This window comes from Canis lupus, chromosome 5 (assembly GCF_003254725.2).
Source record: "Canis lupus dingo isolate Sandy chromosome 5, ASM325472v2, whole genome shotgun sequence".
In the NCBI taxonomy this organism is placed as follows: Eukaryota; Metazoa; Chordata; class Mammalia; order Carnivora; family Canidae; genus Canis; species Canis lupus.
This window is the reverse complement of record NC_064247.1, coordinates 4,003,958-4,027,204: the sequence shown is the minus strand read 5'-3', so window position 1 is coordinate 4,027,204 and position 23,247 is coordinate 4,003,958. Positions and strand designations below refer to the sequence as shown.

Genomic DNA, 23,247 nt, shown 5'->3' with positions numbered 1-23,247 from the left:
GCATCAGGATAGGGAGGTGCTTTGAGGACTGGTTACTCTCTTTATCTTGATCTTACAGACTCCATGGTGTCTGGGTCAAAGCATCTGCTTATTCCTTTGAATTGCACTACTGATCAACTAAAGCTCTCCATACCAGAGTAAACTTTAGAGAAAGACAATCTGATCAGTTTTCCTCACTGCTATCACTATTTCTGAGTAAAGCTCTTCAATGCAGGTCACTTCAAGATCACTTGAGTTTAGGTGGCACCTATTATAGAGACTCACACATTTCAGAGACCTAAGGGAGAATGTGTAGTCTCTTGAATTACTGTCATGAATGCATTCCGTCAAACCCTGAGGCACCAATTGAAGTAAGCTTCCACAGAAAATTCCCATTAAAACGTTTCCAGGTTTCAGAGGTATGAAGTAGTTTCTATTTCCCACGTGAGAATTCTCTCTCAACTTTCTCTGACTAAATGCAGTCATGTTCTTCAGTTATAACAATTTGCACCCTGGTGTTACACATACCTTATAGTTTTGTTAAACCACAAAGCAAGCCAACAATCTATAGCAGAAGACTAAGGGGACTTTGGAAAGAATATCTGCTTTTGAAACGTCCTGGAGGCGAGACTTAAATTCAAATACTTTTATTAATTTATTTTTAAAGATTCATTTCTTTATTTTAGTGAGATAGAGAAAGGGGCAGTGAGAGAAGGAGAGAATCTCAAGCAGATGCCCTGTTGAGTGCAGGGCCTGACCTGGGCTTGATCCCACGACCCTGAGATCATAACGAGCTGAAGTCAAGCGTACACTTAACCAACTGAGCCACCCACGTGTCCCAAAGTACTTTTAAAAAGTAAAGTATACGTGTACTTTGGCTTTATCTGTATAGAGACCAAAGAGTTAAATAAGTCAGTTATGGCAACACATTTCCTGAGTTCAAATTCAAAGTTTGTCCTGGACATAGAGACAACCTCACTAAGATCCTTGTGTATTCGATGACAATAATTATCCAAACGTGGCTCTAGAACTCTAAAAGGAAAATCTTTTCAATTTTAAACATCTATATTTTCAAGAAATTTTCTTGAATGCCAAGACTCTAAGGCTAGAATTTTGGAACCAGAGTCCTTATGGTACTAGAACAAGGCAAGTCTGCTTGTTCCACAGTGCTCAGGACACCCAAGAATGGAAGAGCTCACAGCTTCATGTGCTACTTAACTAAACTGTGGGTTAATTTTGAGGTTTCATAAATAAAAGTTCAGAAGTTCTCTTACCTTCCTAAGGTTTATGTTTGTTTGTTTGTTTGTTTTTAAAGATTTTATTTATTTATTTGAGAGAGATATAGACCATGAGCAGGATGGAGAAGCAGAGAGAGAGGGAGAAGCAGGGAGCCTGATGCAAGGCTCAATCCTGGGACTCTGAGATCATGACCTGAGCTGAAGGTAGATGCTTAACCCACTGAGCCACCCAGGTGCCCCTATATTGGTTTCATAATACATTCACTCTCAGCTTAAATGTGTTTTAAAGTCATAGAAGCTTGAACTTATAACTAGAAAAGGGACATAACTTTTCAAAAGAAGCCAAAACATAAACACTGCCAGGTAACTGCAATTATAATTTTTAAAAACAAACTTAAGCAATGTACAGAAATTGCCCATATCTGCTGGGAACCATGTGGGGTGTAGGTTATAGGAAAGAACCGGAGGCTGGCTTCCCCTCTGTCCAAAGGAATGCACATAAGAAGAGATGGCGATGGTATTATATTATGATATACTTCTCTTTTATCTATTGAGCTTTTGGCTGTGTTGGTGGATGAAGGGTGATCCACTGCTGGTGACTGGTCAAGCTGTTAGAACTGTTAGGAAGGTGAAGAGAAGTGGAATTAGGATAGGGTTGTGGGTCTGTGTTTGTTTGGGGAAGTCAGAAACACCCAAGGAAAGAAGTGAACTCAAATTGCTGCAAGTGGTAGGATTAACTGAGAAAGCACTTTACATACTTCAGGCTGTTCATGGCACAGCAGATTTATATTAGATACTGAAGCCAATGGGATCTCCAGGGTGAAAAAACCGTGGAAAAGAATAAAAGATTAACACAGACTAAAACAGAATTTTCGATGGATCTGGATGTTTTCCGTAGTGGGTAGCACATTCAATTCTATAAAGGGTTAAGGTTATTGGTTGGTATGGGATTGATATTATTGATATCTGCATGTAATCAGAATTTTATACTAAAAAGACTAATGGCAGACTTTGAGATTATAAGAAAGAATTATAGCCCATGATTAAGAGTCTGTGTTCCCTTCGCTGCTTAGTTGGAACAGGGGAATTAGCAAGTGGTTAACTAGAGCAATGAATCCCTGCTCTCTGCTTGTTACATACACCTTGGTGTTCTTGAGGCAAGGTGAGATTTCCATGGGCGTGAATACATCTTTATTCACTTTATTAGGATGTTGAGAGAAGAGAAGTGTTTGAAGACAGTGCTCACTATGGCCTATCCTCTTGCTCTCTCCCTTTTATACCCAAAGGGCCGTTCTTCATTGTTCGTCGGGATTCCATCCTAGCCTTCCATAACCCAGGTCTCAGAGCACTTAGGCAAGGATCCTTAACAAAAGCCTTCTAAAACTGTACACTCTTGTCAGGACAATTAAAGGCTCTATAGAAGAAAGGCGGCAGAGACAAACTGTTGAAAATGCCTGAAAATGAAAAATTGTGCATCTTTCCACAGAGGGGCTTTCACAGAGGTATACAAATTTAGCTGAGCTGAACAAATTATTCAACTGGAATCTGCAGGGAAAACCAGGGGTAGATTAAGCAATGATTGATAAATTAAGTGGGTAATTATTTCTATTTTTTAAAATTTTTGCCTTAATTGCATTTCCCTTTAAATATGTATGGTAGGAGTCCTATCTTGAGTTCAGACAAGTCATTTGATGTTTGGCAAGCTAGTAAAGAATCTTTCAGGATGCCTGGGTGGCTCAGGTTGTGATCCTGGGGTCTTCGGATGGAGTCCCACATCGGGCTCCCCGCAAGGAGCCTGCTTCTCCCTCTGCCTGTGTCTCTGACTCTCTCTCTGTATCTCTCATGAATAAATAAAGCCTTTTTTTTTTTTTTTAAGAATCTATCAGTATCAGTTGTAGCTTGGAGTAAGAAATTCTAGGGGTTGCCAAGAGGGTGCTCATCCTTAGGGAAAGGGAGCCTGGCCTATAAACTTGATCTATTGTAAAAGGGAACCACAGGATCCAAAAGGAGAGTAATTCTGAGTACAGAATTACTGCCACTTGGATTTTTAGGAAGCAGAAATCACACTCTCCCTGTCCCCAGTTCCTGTGCTGGGTTCTTGGAAGAGACGTGACTATACAGAAGTAAAAACAGAAAGCTATCTCATAATTCTTTATGACTTGGAGGCACTAGTGGCATGGCTTTGGTATCACTCTGACCAAATCTACTCTTAAATGAGAGTAGATGGCCACTTGGGTGGCTCTGTCACTTAAGTGGCTCCCTTTGGCTAGGTCATGATCCCAGGACCTGAGATGGAGCCCCACATTGGGCTTTCTACTTGGCGAGGAGTCTGCTTCTCCCTCACCCTCTGCCCCTCCCTTCCCCACCTTACATGTGTGCATGCTCTCTTTCTCTTTCAAATACATAAAACCTTTAAAAAAATAAATAAAATTGGAGTAGAGCGCTCTTGCCACATACCCTCAGACCATTTTGCAGTATTTTTTAAAATGGTTTCATTGAGAGCCTATTATATAATAGGCTGTACATTTCATTTTGAGAAAATTATATATATGCATATGATGTTTGTATATGTATATATCCATGAAAATATCACTACCATAAAGATAATAAGCATATCCATCACCCCAAAACTGTCCCTATGCTCCATTTTAATCCCTCCCTCATAAATTTCCTAAACATCCTATCCTCAGGTAACCACTAATCTGCTTCCTGTAGTTACAGAGTTTGCATTTTCTAGAAATTTCTAGAAATAGGATAATACACTTTTTATTCTTCTTTTCTGGACTTTGCAAGTAGCATAAGTATTCAGAGTTCATTCACATTGTTGAATGTATTATGCATCTAAAGCATTTTCTATTTCTGAGTAATATTCTACTGTATGGATATACTATAATTTATTTATCCATTTACCTGTTGATGTGCACATGGGTTTTTTGTTGATTTGCGTTATTACAAAAAAAAAAGCTAATACAAATATCTGCACCTAAATCTTTGTATGAACACATACTTTCATATCTTTTGGATATATAATTAGGAGTGGAGTGTCAGTTATATGACTTTTTTTAGAAATTGCCGAATTGTTTTCTAAAGTAGTTGTGCCTTTTTAATAATCCCATCAGCACTATACGAATGTTCCATTTGCTTTGTATCTTTACTAGCTCTTGGTAAGGTCAGTCATTTTAATTTGAGACATTCTAATATCTGTGTGGTGTGCTATTTCAGGGTATGAATTTGCATTTCCCTAATGACTAATCCTGCGAACATCCTTTCCTGTACATTTTTGCTATTATCTTTAGTGAAGAACCTTTTAAGTCTTTTGTTCATTTTTAATCGGGTCGTTTGTTTATTTTTACCTTATCTATTGTTGAATTTTATGAGTGTTTTTAATGTACTCTGGATACACATTCTTTATCAGATATATGATTTGCAAATATTTTCTCCCAGTCTTTCATTCTCTTAAAAGAATCTTTTGGAGAGAGCAACAGTTCTTACTTTTGATGAAGTGTCCAGTTTATCTTTTGCTTTTGTTTTTGGTACAGATCATGTTTTGGGTGTTGCATCTAAGAAATCTTTGTCCAAACCACGGTCACAAAGATTTTCTTCTAGAAGTTTTATAATTTTAGTTTTACATTTAGGTGCATAATCCATTGTTCATTTTTTATGTGGTGTGGGATATAGATTAAAATCTATATTAACCTCCCCCTCCCCATATGGCTATCCAATTGTTTCAGCAAGTCTGTTGAAAACACAATCATTTTTCTACTAAATTTGTCTTTCCACCTTTGTAGAAAATTGATTGTCAAGATATATATGGATTGAGTTCTGGACACTCTATTCTATTCCATTGCTCTATTTGTGTTTCTTGATGGCAATGCCATACTCTCTTGCTTACTGTAGTGATAAAATATCTCTTGAAGGCAGGTAGTTCAAGATTTCTCTGTTCTTTTTCAGAGATGTTTTGCTATTCTAGGACCTTTGCATTTTCATGTGAATTTTAGAATTAGCCTGTCAATGTCTTCAAACTAATGTGACTTTGATTGAGATTGCATTAAATCTCAATTTGGAAGGAAATGACATCTTAACAATATTGAGTCTCCAGTTCGTGATCATAGCACACCTGTCAATTTGTTTAGGTTTCCTTTAATGTCTCTCAGAAACATTTTGTGGTTTTCAGTGTTTGAGTTTTGCACATCTTCCATCAAATCTATCCATAAGTATTTCTTATTTTTAATGCTATTATAAATGGCATCTTTTATAATTTCAACTTCTGATTTCTTTTGCCAGCATATAGTATATATACAGCTAATTTTTGCATATTAACCTTATGTCTTACCACATCGATAAATTCAATTTTTGCTTTTGCTAGTTCTAATAGCTTTAGTGTAGATTCTATCTACACAGACAATAATATAAAGACATACATAAAAACAATCTTTCATTTTGAACCTTGGTGTTTTGGATATTTTTTTCTTTTTCTTGCTTCATTGTATTTTCTGGGACTCCCAGTCAATGTTGAATATAAGTGGTGAGAGTGAACCTCCTTACTTTGTTCCTGATCTTAGAGGGGAAAGAACTATTCAGTCTTTCACTATTAAACCTGATATAGGCTTTAGTTTCATGTGGATGCTCTTTACCAGGCTGAGGAAGTTCTTGTGTATCCTTCGCATGTTGAAAGTTCTTACCTGAAATGAATGTTGATTTTTTTAAAGTATTTTTAATCTCTATCAGGATGACTTTTTTTAGTTTAGTTAATATAATGAATTAAATTAATTTATTTTTAAATGTTAAACCAACTTGCATTCTTTAGATAAACTTCACATGGGGTCATGATTTATTATTCTTTCTTATAGAATATTAGATTCAATTGGCCAAAAATTAAAAGCTTATCAAAATTTTGTTAGTTCATGTGGGTGATAAGCACCAGGAGTTGCATGGAAGTGTTGAATCCCTATATTATACACCTGAAATTTATATTACACCATATGTTAACTAACTGGAATTTAAATAAAAACTTGAAAAAAAGAATTCATGAAGAATATTGATTGCTAGGCTTTTTTTTTTTTTTTCTCTAACACCTCTGTTTAGTATCAGAACAATGTGACTCAGAATGAGTTAGGAAGTGTCCTTCCTCTTCAGTTTTCTGGAAGAATTTGTGTACGATTCATATTATTTCTTCCTTAAATGTTTGATAGAATTTGCCAGTGAAGTCATCTGGGCTTGGAATGGGAAGGTTTGTGGGAAGGTTCACAACTATACATTCAATCCCTGAATAGATACAGGGCTATTCTGGTTACCTAATTTTTTTCTTGAGTGAGTTTTGGTAGTTTGTGTCATTAAAGGAATTTGTTTTGTCTAGGTTGTTGAATTTATTTACATAAAATTGTTCATAATATTGCCTTATGATAATTTTGATAGACATGTAATCTGACCTTTTCAAGAAATACACTTTTTAAAAAAGATTTTATTTATTTATTCTTGAGAGAGAGAGAGAGAGAGAGGCAGAGGGAGAAGCAGGCTCCATGCAGGGAGTCTGATGCGGGACTGGATCTCGGGTCTCCAGGATCAGGCCCTGGGCTGAAGGTGGCGCTAAACCACTGAGCCACCCCAGCTGCCCTACACTTTTGATCTTGTTGATTTTCTCTACATTTTTGTATTCTACTTCACTGATTTTCATTCCAACCTTTATAAATTTATTTCTTTTGTTTCCTTGGTTATCCTTGCCCTTCTTTTTCTTCATGTGGAGGTTGAAGTCATTGACCTAGGATTTTTTTCTTTTCTGAGTTGGATATTTAGTGCTATAGATTTCCCATGTATTACTATATTAGCTGCATCTTACAAATTTTGACATGTTGTAATATGTGTATGTGTTACAGTATACTATATGTATTTAATGTTTATTAGCTATGTATCATTGCTGTGTTATTTTACTTACATGGACCTTTAACTTGTCAAAGTCTACTTTCCAGTTACAACATAATGTCATATGTATAATATAAGAATCTTACAACAGTATATTTCCATTTCTTTCTTCTTGGCCTTTAGGCTACTTTTTACATACTTTTTACTTTTATATGTGTTATAAAATCCACAGTATATTATTATCTTTTTTAAAAATAAATTATATCTTAAATTAAGATATTTATTTATTTATTTATTTATTTATTTATTTAGATTTTTTTAAATGAGAAAGAGAGAGAGCATGAATGGGATTGGGTAGGAGAGGAGAGGGAGAAGCAGATTCCTGGCTGAGCAGGGAGCCCAAGGCAAGGCTCCATCCTAGGACCCTGATATCATGACCTGAACTGAAGGAAGTCACTTAGGTGCCCCTAAAGATATTTAAAGAATGGAAAAATTATCTTAACACATACCTACATAGTTTACATTTTTGATGATTTTAGTATCTGCATTTTTTTTTACTTGTTTGCTTGAAACGACTTCTTCAATTTTTCTTATAGAACGGGTCTTCTGGTAATTAATTCTTTCAGCTTTTAAAAATGTCTACAATAATTTTTACTTTACATTCCTCCCTGAAACATATTTCACTGGGTAAAGAAATGTAGTTTTTCTCTTTCAGTACTTTAAAATAAATTGGCCTCAATTGTTTTTAATTAGTAATCTGCCATTCTTATGACATGTGTTCTTCTGTATATAAGATGTATTATTTCCATGACTGCTAGAATTTCTATTTCTCATTGGTTTTAAGAAAGTTGGCATGGTGTAGTCTTTTTTTCACATTTCTTTTGCTTGGATTTGTTGAGACTCTTTTTTTTTTTTAATCAATGGACACTTGGGCAGCTTCTATAATTTGGCTGTTGTAAATAATGCTGCAATATACATAAAGGTGCATGAATCCCTTTGAATGAATATTTTGTATTCTTTGGGTAAATTTTCAGTAGTGCAATTTCTGAATCATAGGGTAGTTCTACTTTTATTTTTAAAAGTTTTTTTTAAAGTTTTTATTTATTTATTCATGAGAGAGAGAGAGAGAGAGAGAGAGGGAGACACACAGGCAGAGGGAGAAGCAGGCTCCGTGCAGGGAGCCCAACGTGGGACTCGATCCCGGGTCTCCAGAATTAGGTCCTGGGCTGAAGGCGGCACTAAACCACTGAGCCACCCAGGCTGCCCTATTTTTTTAAAAGTTTTAATTTAAATTACAGTTAGTTAGCATACAGTGTAATATTAGTTTCACTGTACAATAGAGTGAATAATATAGTGTTCCATACAACATTCAGTGCTCATCACAAGTATACTCTTTAATTCCCATTACCTATTTAACCCACTCCTTCACCCACTTCCATTCTGGTAACTATCAGTTTATTCTCTACAGTTAAGAGCCAAAGAATACAAAAATACTTACTCAAAGGGATACATGCACCCAGATGTTTATAGTAGCTTTATCTACAATAGCCAAATTATGGAAACAGCTCAAGTGTCCATCAACTGATGAATGGATAAAAAAGATGTGGTGTATATATATATACACATACACACAATGGAATATTATTCAGCCATAAAAAGAATAAAACCTTGCCTTTTGCAATGACATGGGTGATGCTGGGGAGTATTACCTCAAGCAAAATGAGTCAGTCAGAGAAAGACAAATGCCATACGATTTCATTCATATGTGGAATTTAAGAAACAAAACAAATGGGCAAAGGGAAAAAAGAAAGAGTGGCAGACCAAGAAACAGACTCTTAACTGTGGAGGATTTGGTGAGGTTATAGTTTTCATAAAATTTGAAAAAATTTTAGACACTATTTTTTGAAAAATTTTTCCTTTCCCTCCCATCTCTTATTACCTTTGGTAACTCCAAGTTTACATATTGGACCACATGAAAATTTCCCAAATGATGTTCTTTTTTCTCCAGCCTTTCTTTCTGTTTTCATTTGGGATAGTTTTATTGCAGTACATTCAAGTTTGCTTGTATTTTATGCAATGTCTAATTTGCTATCAGTTCCATCCTGTGACTTTTCATTCTCAAACATTGTGTTTTTTTATCTCTAAAAGTTCAATTTGCACCTTTAAAAAATACCTTTTATGTCTCTATATCACATGTCAATTTTTAAATCTAGTTTCTCAGTCATATGGGAAAAAGCTAAAACAATGGTTTTAATGTCCTTATCTACTAATCCAATTATCTTTTTTATTTCTGGGTCAGATTGGATTTATTAATTTTCTCATTATGGATTGTGTTTTACTGCTTCTTTGCATGTCTAGTCATTTTTTTACTAGGTTCCAGATATTGTGAATTTTACCTTGTTGGATGCTTGGTATTTTTGTACCCTTATCAATATTCATGAGTTTTGTTTTGGGATTTTTTAAGATACTTGGAAACAATTTGGCCTTCTCAGATATCAATTTAATCTCTGTTAAGCAGGACCAGAAAAACATTTAATCCAAGGCTGATTTCTTTCACAACCATTCAGGAAAAACCATTCTGACTACTCTACTCAATGCACTGTTAACTATGAAATTTACCCTTATTGCTGGTAAGAACAAGCATTTTTCCCAGCTTTATGGGAGTATCATGTTGTGTTCTTTATAATCATTTTGGTTGCTTATTTTCTGATCTTACATAGCTTCCTCACATGTATGTACTTAGCATATTCTATTGAATACTTTAGAGAAATTATCTGGAGATTTTTGAGGTTCTCTTTCTGTGCAACTCTCTCCTTACTGGTACACTGCCATGCTGAATTCTAGCTGCCTCTACCTCTCTGGGCTTCCAGTGCCATCTTCTTAGTACAAGGAGGGTGCTGGGCTCTGCTGGGATTCTCCTCTTGCACTCTCTTCAGTCAGTGGACTGGGACAATAATAGGGCTAACTCTGTTCATGTCTCATCACTCAGCAATCAGTGTCTCTTGATGCCTAACGTCTAATATCTTCAGGATCATTACTACATATATTTGTCTTGATTTTTAGTTGTTTTAAGTGGGAGGTATATCTAGTCCCTGTTACTTCTTCTTGGCCCAATGTCCATGTTTTGAGTGTTGTGGGACACTGGTAGTAATGCAGGGCAGGAGACCATTCTGCCTGGAACGTGCCAAGTCTCAGGATTACAGAGTATGCTGTTCCCTCTGCAGAGAACTTTATTTCATACATTTTTCACCTAGTTAACCCCTATTAGTCCTCTAAGTCTCAATCTACACATAGGTTGTTCAAAAGCCTGTCCTATGAACATCTTTTTAAACTTCTTCTAAGTGATTCCACAGTATTTTATACTTCTCCTTTAGCCACACTCATTCACAATTATATTTCTTTTCCTCGTCCTTCTTAACTGCAAGTTTATAAGCTCTACGAGGATAAAGACAGTTGTCTTATTGCCTGCTGGATCAATGAAAGGTGTTTAATAAGTGTCTGACCATAAACAGGAGAAGATAAAAGCAGATGTGTATGGCGGAAGCAGTGGTACCTGGTGGGTGATGGGCACTCAGAATAAACATTAACTGTGGCTTGTGTGAACCACATGGTAACTGACTGAAATTAGTGATTAGATTTATCTATATCTAAGATATATCTTAAAAAATTCCAGAAATACTTTGGGGTTAGGAAAAGAGGAAATACTATAAAGGGAGAAGGTCAGTAATATCTAGGTGATTATTATTGTGATTTAATCTGTCTTAATGGGTGGGTATGCCTCTGGATATACTATATATATTATATCATTATATCATAATATATCACTATATATTATATTGCATGTTATATTATCATGTGATATAGGATAAATATTTATTTTTATTTGCTGCTTGTTTTACACTCCTTTTCCCATAGAATGTAAGCTCTATGAAATCAGGTACTTAGTTCGTCATGTTCTTCGCCCCATTCCTGATTCTAGAGGGTTATTTGTCAGATAGTAGATATTCAATAGATATTGGTTAAACACATAAATAGGATGTCTTTATACTACTCTACTTTAATTCTGGTTAAGCAGTATGTTAAACTATTATTTTTTTCTCTTTTGTTTATTTTTTTTTAAACAAAATTACATGGGAATCAGACTACATTCTTTCTTCATTTTATCATGCCTACAGGGACTCTAGCTACTGAGATTAAAATGGCTTAACTAAGGCTCCAATGTCCACCTGGTGGCAGCTTAATTTAATCACACTCAAATTACCTCAGAGGAAATTAACAGCTTTCCAAGAGCTGAATTTGACAACTCAAACATGTAGCAGCCCTAGGGTGCCTACGTGCCCACACTGCGCCTCACTCTGGAGACGAGAACAGCACCATATTAAGCAGTGGGGAGACATCATTAAGGTTATGATTAAACTGCCTTGCAGGGCAAAAATTATCATGCTGAGAGAAGGCCAAAGTCCTGCCAAAAACATCACTGTTTTGTTACATATTACACATTTCTAGTGATTTTTCTTCTCAAATCAAAAATAGCAAGAGGAAGTGTTCTGCTTCAACATGAAGGTTGGCAGGATAAAGACTAGGAAGTGTAGAGTTGGGTGTTACAGAAGCAGTGATTAAACGCTCAGTAAGTAGAATTATGAGGGACAGTTAAGGTCAAGTATAGAGTAGGGTGCCCAGTAGGGAGCATTAAGAGCTGACCCTGGAAGGATCAGAAACATGACCAAGAAAGAAGCCCAAAGATCAGTAGTTTGAGAAGTAGTGGGAAAGCATGTATAGCACTGGTGATGATGACAAAGTGAATGGTTTCCAGGGTGATCTTAGAGCAAGAGGATGGCATCTTTCCCCCAGCTTCTTTTAATGAAAAGCTAAGCATGTGCCAGCGACCGCTGCCTGGGCGTGGGTAGCACTTGGCCCCTCACTCCAAAGCTAACTTGGCTCATAACAGAGCAAGTTCTAGAAAGGCTTGACTCTTTCTAGATACTGGATTTGATGTGTCTTTTAGGGCAAAGCAAAAAAAAAAAAAAATCAAATACCAGTGCCATTTTAAAAATCCTTTTGTTGCTGTTAGAGTTCAATGCATAAAACAGAAACCAGTCTGGGTATCTTAGGCAGAAAGGGATGACTTACTCTGGAAAATTAGGTTCTTCAAAATAATTGGAATTGCTGCAGCAATAGAGTCAAGGGTTGAAATCATTGAACTCAAGGACACAATACTAAATCTGCCATCAAAGGATCAGAAAGCCACTGTCTTTGTCACAAATACCTCTTGACACCCACAGATGCTATGTTTGGCTACCATTACTGCATCTTGATTCTTACACTTTCAAGCCTTCAACTGCCAGCACGAACAGCAACAGAAAGATGACCTATACTCACTTTCATTTTCTAAGTATCACTGAAGGGATCCAGTTGGTAGAAACTAAATTGTATACAGAATCTGAGAAAAGGTGGAAGGTGGGATTTTGATCTTGTTCATAGTATTCATGTTTTTCTAGCTAAGGTCAGGACCAGGGTGACGTAAGAGAGGCATCTATGACATAAAATTTACAGAGGCACGGGTTTCCACCTCACAGGAATATTGTGATAATTAAATGAGATAAATTTTTATGGAACTTAGTGTAGTTTTTAATATGTAGTGAGTGCTCACTGATTCCTAGAACAATAATTATTAGCTGTAGGGATAATACAGCTAATATTATCCCTAATAATAATAGTAGGGATATTAATATCTGTAATATCCCATTTTTCTTTTCCAAGGAAAAATGATAAAATTTCTCTACTTCTATGAATTATTTTCAAAGAACTCCCTTGTTCAATGAATCTCTAGCTTTATGTTACATAGGCTTTTGACAGGGTTGACCGTAGGGCCAGTATGGCCACATTTAGCAAGTCCTACTGTTCGTGTGTAGCAGTCCTCTAGAATGTGTGGGCCTCTATTACCTTTATTCTAAGCTTTGAGCCTTTATCAACAAGGAAAGACCTTTCAACATCTTGTCACCCCTGCCTAATTCTTCCACACATAACAATAGCCTCTCAAAAGTCTATCTTAGAGCATCACCAGTTTTTACTTAATGATTGTATGAAATGTAGATCCTTATGGGAATTATAACACTAAGCTGTGACCAATGATACCTTACATAAATACAGAAAATATTTTTAAGTGCTGAAGTAGTGAGAAGAACATTAGGACACTGGCCCTTGAAGAAGACAGAAAAGAGAAAAGAGGAGGGATAAGAGATTTAAAATTAGAAGTTAGGTCAATAGCTACCAGGACCTATTCATAGATATGTGACTCTGGGAAAATCACTTCATCACTTTGAATTTCATTTCAGCACCCATTAAATGATAATATATATTATAGCCATGTGATTTTCATTCAAACTCTTGCAAGAGTGGGAACATTATTACCTCCCCATGCCCCCTCAAAAGGAAAAACTAAAATGAAAGTCTGTCTCTCACCACACATAAAAATTGATTCTAGATAAATTTTATGTATAAATGCAAAAGGTAGTGTAATACACATTGAGAGGACAACAGAGGAGAATTATCTTTATCCTTGAGATAGACAACGTTTTTTTTAAGAAGGCACAAAAATAATTTATTTTAAAGGAAGTATTTAGTAAGATGGACTATAGTAAAAATTTAGGAACTTCTGGTCATCAAAAGAGTGAAAAGGTAACGATAGAGTAAAAGATACATGAAATATACAGTAACCGACAAAGAACTGATATCTGGAATCTATATCTCTGTCTTTATGAAATTCCTAGAAATCAATAGGAAGGAACCAGATATCCAATAGGAAAATGGGCAATGGTCTTAATGGTCTTTACCAGGTACTTAACAAATGACCATTAAAACATACAAAAAGAAGCTTTGATCTCATTAGTCATCAGAGAGATGCAAATTAAAATCATAATGTTGTATGTATGATATTATATATAATATCTCATGTTTTCTTTATTCATTATCCATCAATGGACACTTAGACTGTTCTCATGTCATAGCTATTATGAATGTGATGAACAGGGAGGTGCAGACATCTCTTTGAGATAGTGATTTCATTTTCTTTGGATATATATACAGAAGTGGTGTTGCTGGATCATATGGTAATTCTATTTTTAATCTTTCGAGGAACTCATGTACTGTTTTCCATAGTGGCTGCACCAATTTACATTCCCACCAGCAATGCACAAGTGTTCCCTTTTCTCCACACCTTCACCAGCATATATTGTATTTTGTTTTTTGATAATAGCCAGTATCACCTTACTGATAAGTAAGGTGATATCTCATTGTGGTTTTTGCATTTCCCAATGATTAGTAATGTAGAGCATCTTTTCATGTATGTTTTGTCCATTTGTACGTCTTCGGAAAAAAATGTCTTTTTAGGTCCTCTGCCCATTTTAAAATCAGATTTTTTTCTTTTTGCTATTGAGTTATATGAGTTCCTTTCTTTTTTTTTTGTTTTTTTAAAGATTTTATTTATTTATTCATGAGAGACACACAGAGAGAGAAACAGAGACACAGGCAGAGGGAGAAGCAGACTCCCTACTGGGACTTGATCCCAGGACCTCGGGATTATACCCTGAGCCAAACGCAGACACTCAATCACAGCCACCCAATTGCCCTGACTTAATGAGTTTCTTACATATTTTGGATATTAACCCTTATCAGATATATAGTTTGCAAATATTTTTCTCCTTTTCTGTAGGTTGACTTTTTATTTTATTGATTCTTTTGCTGTGCAGAAGCTTTTTAGTTTGATGTAGTCCCACTTGCTTTTGGTATCATACCAAAAAAATGTTATGAAGACCAGTGCCAAGGAGTTTTTCCGTATGTTTTCTTCTAAGAATCATATGGTTGCAGGTCTTAAATTTAAGTCTTTAAACCATTTCAAGTTAATTTTTATGAATGGTGTAATTTCATTCTTTTGCATATGAATATCTAGTTTTCTCAGCATATTTTTGAAAAGGCTATCCTTTTCCCATTGAGTATTCTTGGTCCTCTTGTCTAATATTAGTTGACTATATATATGTGGGTTTATTTCTGGGCTCTCGATTCTGTTCCATTGGTCTATGTGTATGTTTTTATGCCACTACCACACTGTTTTATTATAGCGGCGTAATACGGTTTGAAATAAGGAAATGTGATGCCTCCAGCTTTGTTCTATTTCTCAGGATTGTTTTGGCTACTTAGAGTCTTTTGTGGTTCCTATGAATTTTAGGATTTTTTTCTATTTCTACAAAAAATGCCATTGGAATTTTCATAGGGATTACACTGAATCTATAGATGGCTGTGGGTAGCCCATACAACCACTTTGAAAAGTTATTTGTCATTATCCACTCAAGTTCAATATATGTGCATCTTATAACCAAAAATTTATTATGAACTATAATACTACTAAAGAATGATCAAAATTGACTTTATAATAATAAAAAAATAGACAAAGCCAAAATGTCCATTAAGAGTGAAATAGATAAATTTGGTATATTCATAAATTCTAAATATCTTTGAAAATGAATAAACTATCATTACACATAACAAAATGTAGGAATTTTATAAATACAATGTTATCCAAAGAACCTAGTCTCAAAATATTCCATTCTGTATTATTTCATTTATATAAGGTTTAAAAATAGGCCCTCTGAATTTATGGTGTCAGATTAGTAAGTCAGAATTGTATTTATTTTTGGGGAGGACGAAGGCACAAGTGGCTAAGAATGGGATGAAGGGCTTCTGAAATGCTGCTAGTGTTCTATTTTTTGTTCTAGGGATGGTAACATGAATGTGTTCTCTATATGACATTTCATGAAGCTTAAGATTTATGATCTTCCTTGTATGTTTGTTTTATTTCAGTAAAAATGTAAAACAACAACAAATAAAGGTAAGAAAAGTACCCCAATGGAAAAGAAAAAAAAGAATAAGAATTGTATTTTGTCATTGTAAATCATTTTTTACTTTAAAATTGAACAATATGCACAAAGTTCAGTTAGAACAATAAGGCTATTTTAATTACTAGACATCAGCCTTTATGCGTAATATTTGCATTGTTTGCCCCAGTGGCCTATTCGTTCTTCTATCAACAAATCCCTGAATCACAAAGATAAGTGATTCAAATGATATGCACACTTTTAAATAGTTCACCTTGCAGTTTTGAGATGGTAGGAACATTTTCCACTGAAGTCTGCACAAAACCTAACTAGTATCATTCTACTATTTAATGCATTTATTTGTCTCTTATGCATTAAAAACCAGAGTAAGGGACACCTGGGTGGCTCAGAGATTGAGCGTCTGCCTTGGGCTAGGGGCATAATCCTAGAGTCCCAGGAATGAGCCCCACATCAGGGCTCCCCTCAGGGAGCCTACTTTTCCCTCTGCCTGTGTCTCTGCCTCTCTCTTTCTCTCTCATGAATAAATACAATCTTAAAAAAAAACAGTAAAATATATTTGTATATGCATGCTCTTTTCTTAAATATAGACAGATAGAAACCTGTCAATCAATCTATCATCTATCCATCTATCTATCATCTATCTATCCATCCATCCATCCATCACCGATCTATCTATAACGTGAATTGAATATGGAGAGTACCCTAAAAACCTGGCAGGATATAGTTTGGAACCCCTTGGCTGGTTTGGTTTGTTCAGTCTAGTTCCCACATTCTGCCTGCCTGTAAAATAGTGGCCAGGGACATAACTCATCTCCTGGGAGGAGGCTGTTTCCCTGCTTCTGAAGTTCAGCCTGCCAAGAAGGCAATCAAACATTACCTGATCTCTGGCCAAAATTTCCTATTTTCACTTGTGAGTAGAAGGCCACGGTGGGTGTTTGCTTCTATCGTAGACTGCCTGGCGGTCCCTCCTGAAGCAGAGTGGTGACTGAGGTACTGTGGAATAAGTGAATTCACTCTGTAGTGTTAAGGTGGAAAGCATAGCCTCTTGCTGTTTCCTGTCTGTCTTTGTGCCAGCTAACGGTAACAAGAATGTCTCCACAGACTTCGTGAGATCCAAAGGGTTGAGTAAAGCTGTTCCTGTTGGCAAAGTCAGGTTTTTCGCTTTCTGACTTGCTTGAAACAGATTTGACAAGACTTTGACACAATACCTATGCCTCCTTACTATAACAGTCTTGGGTCTGTAACATGATAGCCTCGCTTGTGTTCCTTTTTACCCCACTGGCTCTCAGTAGTCTTTGCTAAATTCTCTGCTTTCCCTTAACCTTTAAACATTAGAATTCCTTTAAGCTCCATCATAATCCTCGTCTTGTCTCACTCTATATACTTTTTCCCTAGGTGATCCCATCCATTTCCATGGTTTTAAATATCATATGTATGTCAACAATACCAAATTATATGCCCGAGCCCACTATCTTGTTCTGAGCATCCAAGGAAGCCAACATTGTCAAAGGAATACGAGTTCACAAAATAATCAAGCAGCAGAGTTACATAAGGATTAACAAAGGGAATGCACAAACAATATAGTACCTATTCTAAGAGGAATAATTGGTGGAGTAGAACAAGAATTCATGATAAGTATAAAAAGTGTTTTCATAGAAATAAAGAGGTTAGAAACATGAAGCAAAAATAAGCAGTTATTAAGAAAAGCCCGACACTTGATGGGATGAGGGTGTTATGCTATATGTTGGCCAATCGGAACTCCAATAAAAGATATACAAAATAAAAAAGAAAAGAAAAGCCCTAGTGACATCAGTGATTTTCTCTTTGTTAGAGTTGAGGAAGAGGATGAAGAATGTCTTCCAGGATGGAAGGAGCTTAGGTGAGACCCCAGGAAAACAGCGCAACCCGATGCAGTAAGATCACTTTGATAAAGGCCACAGATAGTAGGAGAAGCAGACCAAGATCAGAGGAGTCTTGCCTACTCTGAGCGGACTGATAGTCACATAGTCAGAATCTCCTCTCTCCCCTGCTGCTGCTTCCTCTCCTGAACAAGACAGGTGAGGGTGAGGCAACCAGAGTTTGCCTACTGATGGGAAGGTGAGAGTGGGAGAACCAATAGTAAGGGGTAGGGAGTGAGGAAAGAGAAGGAGAGAGAAGGGAGGGAGGGAAGGAAGAAGGGGGATGGGGAGGGAGAGAGGGAGTGGGCAAGAGTGAGTGTCTTACCTGGAAACTGGAGAGAAACTTCATGGTGACTATAAAGATAATATTTGAATTTATTTTTTTATTATATTTACAGAATATTTTTCGGAATGAGACTGAGATTTTAGTCAGTGGATGAGTAGGGGATAATAGAATATATATTGACTCCTGCCCCCCATTCCTGGCACAGAACTCCTGCAACCCTCATCATTTCTTAAGTGAATAGGGCACTTAGGACTAGCTCTTGTTCAGATATTGGTCTTTGACCCTATTCCTGACACAGAGCTCCTAAAAACCCTTGCAAATTCCTGAGTGGTGAGAACAGTAGGAACACCTTGTGTTCTAATGAGGTGACTCTGAGTCCGTGCTGGATGTCACCTGGATGGGGACTGGTCACCAGAAAGACCAAGCCATGATTAGAAGCTTGGAATCTTCAGCTCTGCCCCACTCCCACTCCAGAGAGGTAATCATGCCTGCATGATGAAGCCTCCATAGAATCCCAGAAGTATGGGGTTTGGGGAGCTTCCGGGTTGGCGATCACATCCATGTACCGGGAGGGTGACAGGCCCCATCTCCACAGGGATAGAAACTCTCGTACTTGGGATCCTCCTGGGCCTCACCTTTTGTATCATTTCATCTGGCTGTTCGTCTGTATCCTGAATCATTATCCTTGAATGAACTGATGGATGTAAGCAAGCATTTCCCTGAGTTCTGTGAGCCACTCTAGCAAATTAATCAGACTCAAGGAGGAGGTGTTTCGATCTTCCAAACCTATAGCCAGTTATTCAGAAGTATAGGTGATAACCTGAATGTGTGGCTGGCGTCTGAAGGTGTGTCTGTGTGTGTGTGTGTAGGGGGGGTTGGTGGCAGTCTTGTGGGACTGAGCCCTTAACCTGTGGGATCTGGTGGTGTCTCCATATAGATAGTGTCAGAATTGAGTTGGATTGTTGGTGTTGCAAAGAATTGCTTATAGTGGGGGCCAAACTTCCACATATTTGGTGACTAGAAGTGTCAGAAATGAAGTGTTCCATGTAAATAGGAAAGGAGACACTAAGGAGAGAAACACAGTAGGGAAGAACTCGACAGGAGGGAAAAGACTGAGCTTTTCCATTTTAATGAGACTATAGAAGTCATCACACTGGACTAAAATTTAAACAGGAATTGAATGGAAAAAAAAAGGAGACGTGTACTCTATGTGTGCTCTAGGCAGATTGAGCGTTCAAGGCCAAGAAAAGTACAAGAAATTTTGAAAATAAAACATATTGCCTATTATACCTAACTGAATTGAGAACTCTGAATTCACCAAGCAATTACTTGTTGACCACCAGGTATATATAAGCTATTGTCTTGACATTAGAGATAGAGCAGTTACTTTGAAAAAATCTTTTCCTTCATGGAGCTTACTTTCTAGTGGCAATCAAACCCTTATATAGATTATAGACTGAGGGGTGTCCCAGCCTACAGCTGTGTCTCCATACCAAAAAGAACACTGTTTAAGAGAATTTTCTGCAGTGGTGAAATGGTTCTGTATCTGTGCTGTCCAATAGCCATATGTGGCCAATAAATTTTATTTAATTTAAACTCATTTCAGTTTAAATAACCATCTCTGTCGAGTGGCTGTCATTTTGGACAAGTAGGTGTAGAGAGTTTAGTAACCTGCACAACCAACGTTTATGCAAAGTCCTCTTATAACGTAGGACTCAGAACCAATCTATATGACCGTTCCATGGATACTTGAAAAATAAAGCATGTCTTTTCAGAATATAAAGTTTAATAAATATCATCTAGAGATACCCTATTATTTATGCTATTTAGGATGTTGATATAGTTATTGATTACATTCAACCAGTTGATCTGTCATGGATTAAGAGGAATAAACTAAACATTCCTTCACTTAGGTGCTTCTGCTAAAGTCTCAGTTTCTAGAATTCAGTAACTTTATTCTCAGCTGGACACTGTCTTCCCTGTAATTACTGCTTATTTGAAAATAAGAGTTTCAGGAAAATGTCTCAATTAACATTTTATATTTAACATTGAACATAGTAAGGAAATAGATATTTTCTTTGCCCCACTGCAAACCACCACATGTTTTTGGAATTTCAAGGGCTTTCCAGCTTTGCTGGAGCATGAGGCCACATAATCAGCAGTAGGCCCTTGAACTCCAAAACACAGAAGCTATCTAGACTTCACAAACATATTTGCTTGTCTCATAAATAAATGGGGGAGAGTTATGTAGAATTGGAAATAAATATCTGATAGAGTTGGTTTAGCAGCTTAATAGTGTCAGGACAGCTTCTCTGTGAATCTTTTGACCTTTACTTCATGTTTATCATTTCATGGTTATCAGATGGCTGCTGGAGGTTTAGATATTATGTCTACATTCAAGGGATGAAGGTATGAGAAAGGGAAAAAGCTTTCTCAAGTACCTCCATTCCTTTTTCCCAGAAAGAATAATCTTTCCCAGGAACATCTTGCGTATGTGTCATTAGCCATAAATGTGCCTGCCAATGGACATGGTAAGCTTTTAGGGAGAAAGCAGAAGCAAGAATTTAACCTGACACAGTGACACCCAAAATAAAATAAAAGTTTAATCAGCAAAGAAGAGGGAAATAGATATTGAACAAGTGACTAACAGTAGGGATCCAACTTATTTTTCTTCATATAGTGAACCAGTTTCCCAGAAGAGAAAAAGCAATTACTGATTTTACACAACAATCTTTAAATCACAAATCTCCCAGTCCGTGGGATTGGAATGAAACAAATGCTAGTAATAGAGCCATGGCATCCTCAGAATCACTTTTATATTTCAATGAACAGTGCTAATAGATTGAGCTCATTTCAGTAGCTGGATGCTTCTTATCCTATTAGAAGTATCCCAGGAAGCTCCTCAGCCCCACATACACTCCTGTCAAACCCGCACATCAGTCTGACATACATGCTTCAACACGGTTGAACCCCTGTGGAAATTATTCAGTGGAATAGAACAAATGGGATGGCACTCTACAAATGTGAGGAAGAGGCAAAATAGTAAAGAAAAGAAAGTCAACGTAAGCAGAATAAGCCACGGGGATACTGGCTGGAGAGATAGGAAGGGGCCGTACGTAGACTTGTAGGTCAACGGTCGGGATCAAAGATTTTGTTTTAAGTACAATTAAGGTATTTAGCTCACACAGAGTGCATGCTTGGTTTGCAAACTTTCGTAGTGTAGTCATCCGTGGGAAAAACAGTATAATGCGTTCAGATATCTTTTGTAAAGTTGGATAAGTAATTTATCAATTTCAATATATTTAATATATTCAATGAGATGCTTTGATAGGCATCTGCTGTACCTCAGACAGCCAAGGAGGAAAATGTAGCTGTGTGTATCGGAGGGGGCTTTCAGCAGACCTCCCTCTCCTGAACCCACAGACTTACGGAGTTCAATGGCAAATAAATATCCCTTTCATGGACTCTAGTTTCTCTTTTGTAGTCTTTTCTTTTTCTTTTTTTCAAAGATTGTATTTATTTTATTTATTTACGAGAGAGAGAGAGAGCAAGCACAAGCAGGGGGAATAGCAGAGTGGGGGGAGAAACAGGGAGCCCAATGCAGGGCTCAATCCCAGGAACCCAGGATCATGACCCAAGCTGTAGGCAGACGCTTAACCAACTGAGCTACCCAGGCACCCCTCTCTTTTGTAGTTTTATACCCTTATGTGTGAGCTTCATGACCTGTGTGCCACCCAAATAACTGGACCTATCATGTCTGTTAAAGAAACCACTGGACATTCTGACTGATTGGCGATAATGGACACAAAGAACTGTGGACGGCTTAAGATATAAATTGAAAATGAAATAGAATTAATGATGGATTCGGTTCAGGAAGGCATGGAGAGGGATTAACAAAAAGAAATACTTCCCTAGTTGTGGGTAAAATAGTGCTTGCAGGGTATTGGTTATACATCAGTAATCCTATTGCATGAATGAAAAAACGAAGTTACAATAGTCACAACACGTACAATGTTCTACAGTTTTAGGATATTTATGATATTGGGAGGACAGGGTTTATTATTCTGCTTTTTTACAGATGTGGAAACTGAGGCTCGCCCTCTCATAGTTCTACTTTTGCCAATCTGGAGACTGGTCAGAGACAAAAGATGTAATGTGATAAAGATAATAAAGGCAAAGAGGGCCACCAAACTGCAAGGAAGGTTAGAAGAAAGTGAGGACCCTTGTGTAGGTAAGGAGAAAGAGGCGTGCGGGTGATACGGAGGCTGCACAATGGACTTTGAACAGTTTGGTTGTGGGTGATGTAATTTAAAAGACATAAGGAAAAGATGATTTTGGGTGTGTGTGATTACTTTTGACTGGTATTTTGGGGGTATTCCTGTTTCTACATGATTCTAGGCAGAAGACTGAGTTCATTAAGATTCCAACTCTAATGTTGCTCAGCTAATTTTGTCACCTTGAGTGCATACGTGACATGTAACTTGAGCAAAGTTTTGTTTAGGAGGCAGAGCATGATTTGGGGGCAGTGGGAAAATGCAGTTGGCCAGTTTTATGTTGAACTTCGTGAAAGGCAAGATCAGATGGGCCTGGAAAAATGTAAATTAGAAAACCTTACTAACTGAATTTGTTGTATATTATTTCTCTTGCTGAAAGAAATTTTAGAAAATACAGAGAATTAGGATGAAAGTATTCACAGTTCCATTGTGTGAAAAAACAATATTTTAGGGTACTTCTTCTAGCCTTATGTATTGTATATGTAAATATGTGTATAAAAACTTCATAGTATGGTTAATAATGGAAATGATACTACACATAACATTTTATAACCTAGTAAAAGTGTTCTGTGAGGACTTTCCTGTTAAATTATCTTCTCAAAATGACTTTGGATGGCACACATCATGTGGGTGTGCCGTGAGTTATTTGACTATTTCCTTTTAGACTTTATTTGAGCTATTTTCCCATTCCCATAATGAACCTTATTATTTGCTATTTCTTTTTTTTTGCCATTATAAATTCTACATCATTAACATTCATGTACTAAATCTGTAACTGATAAATTTTCCAGAATTAGAATTACTGATCGGAAGTAATGAACA

General features: G+C 36.7%; 1 long non-coding RNA gene across 2 annotated transcripts in view; it reads left to right on the top strand.

Annotated features, from left to right (window-relative positions):
- The window catches only part of LOC112671053 (uncharacterized), a 113,377-nt gene that overhangs the window by 31,663 nt on the left and 58,467 nt on the right, over positions 1-23,247 (top strand). For both annotated transcript variants that reach the window (XR_003143357.3, XR_004815956.2), the window contains exons 4-5: positions 17,799-18,024; positions 22,230-22,382. This is a non-coding gene — a long non-coding RNA (uncharacterized LOC112671053). The remainder of the gene's footprint in view (positions 1-17,798; positions 18,025-22,229; positions 22,383-23,247) is intronic.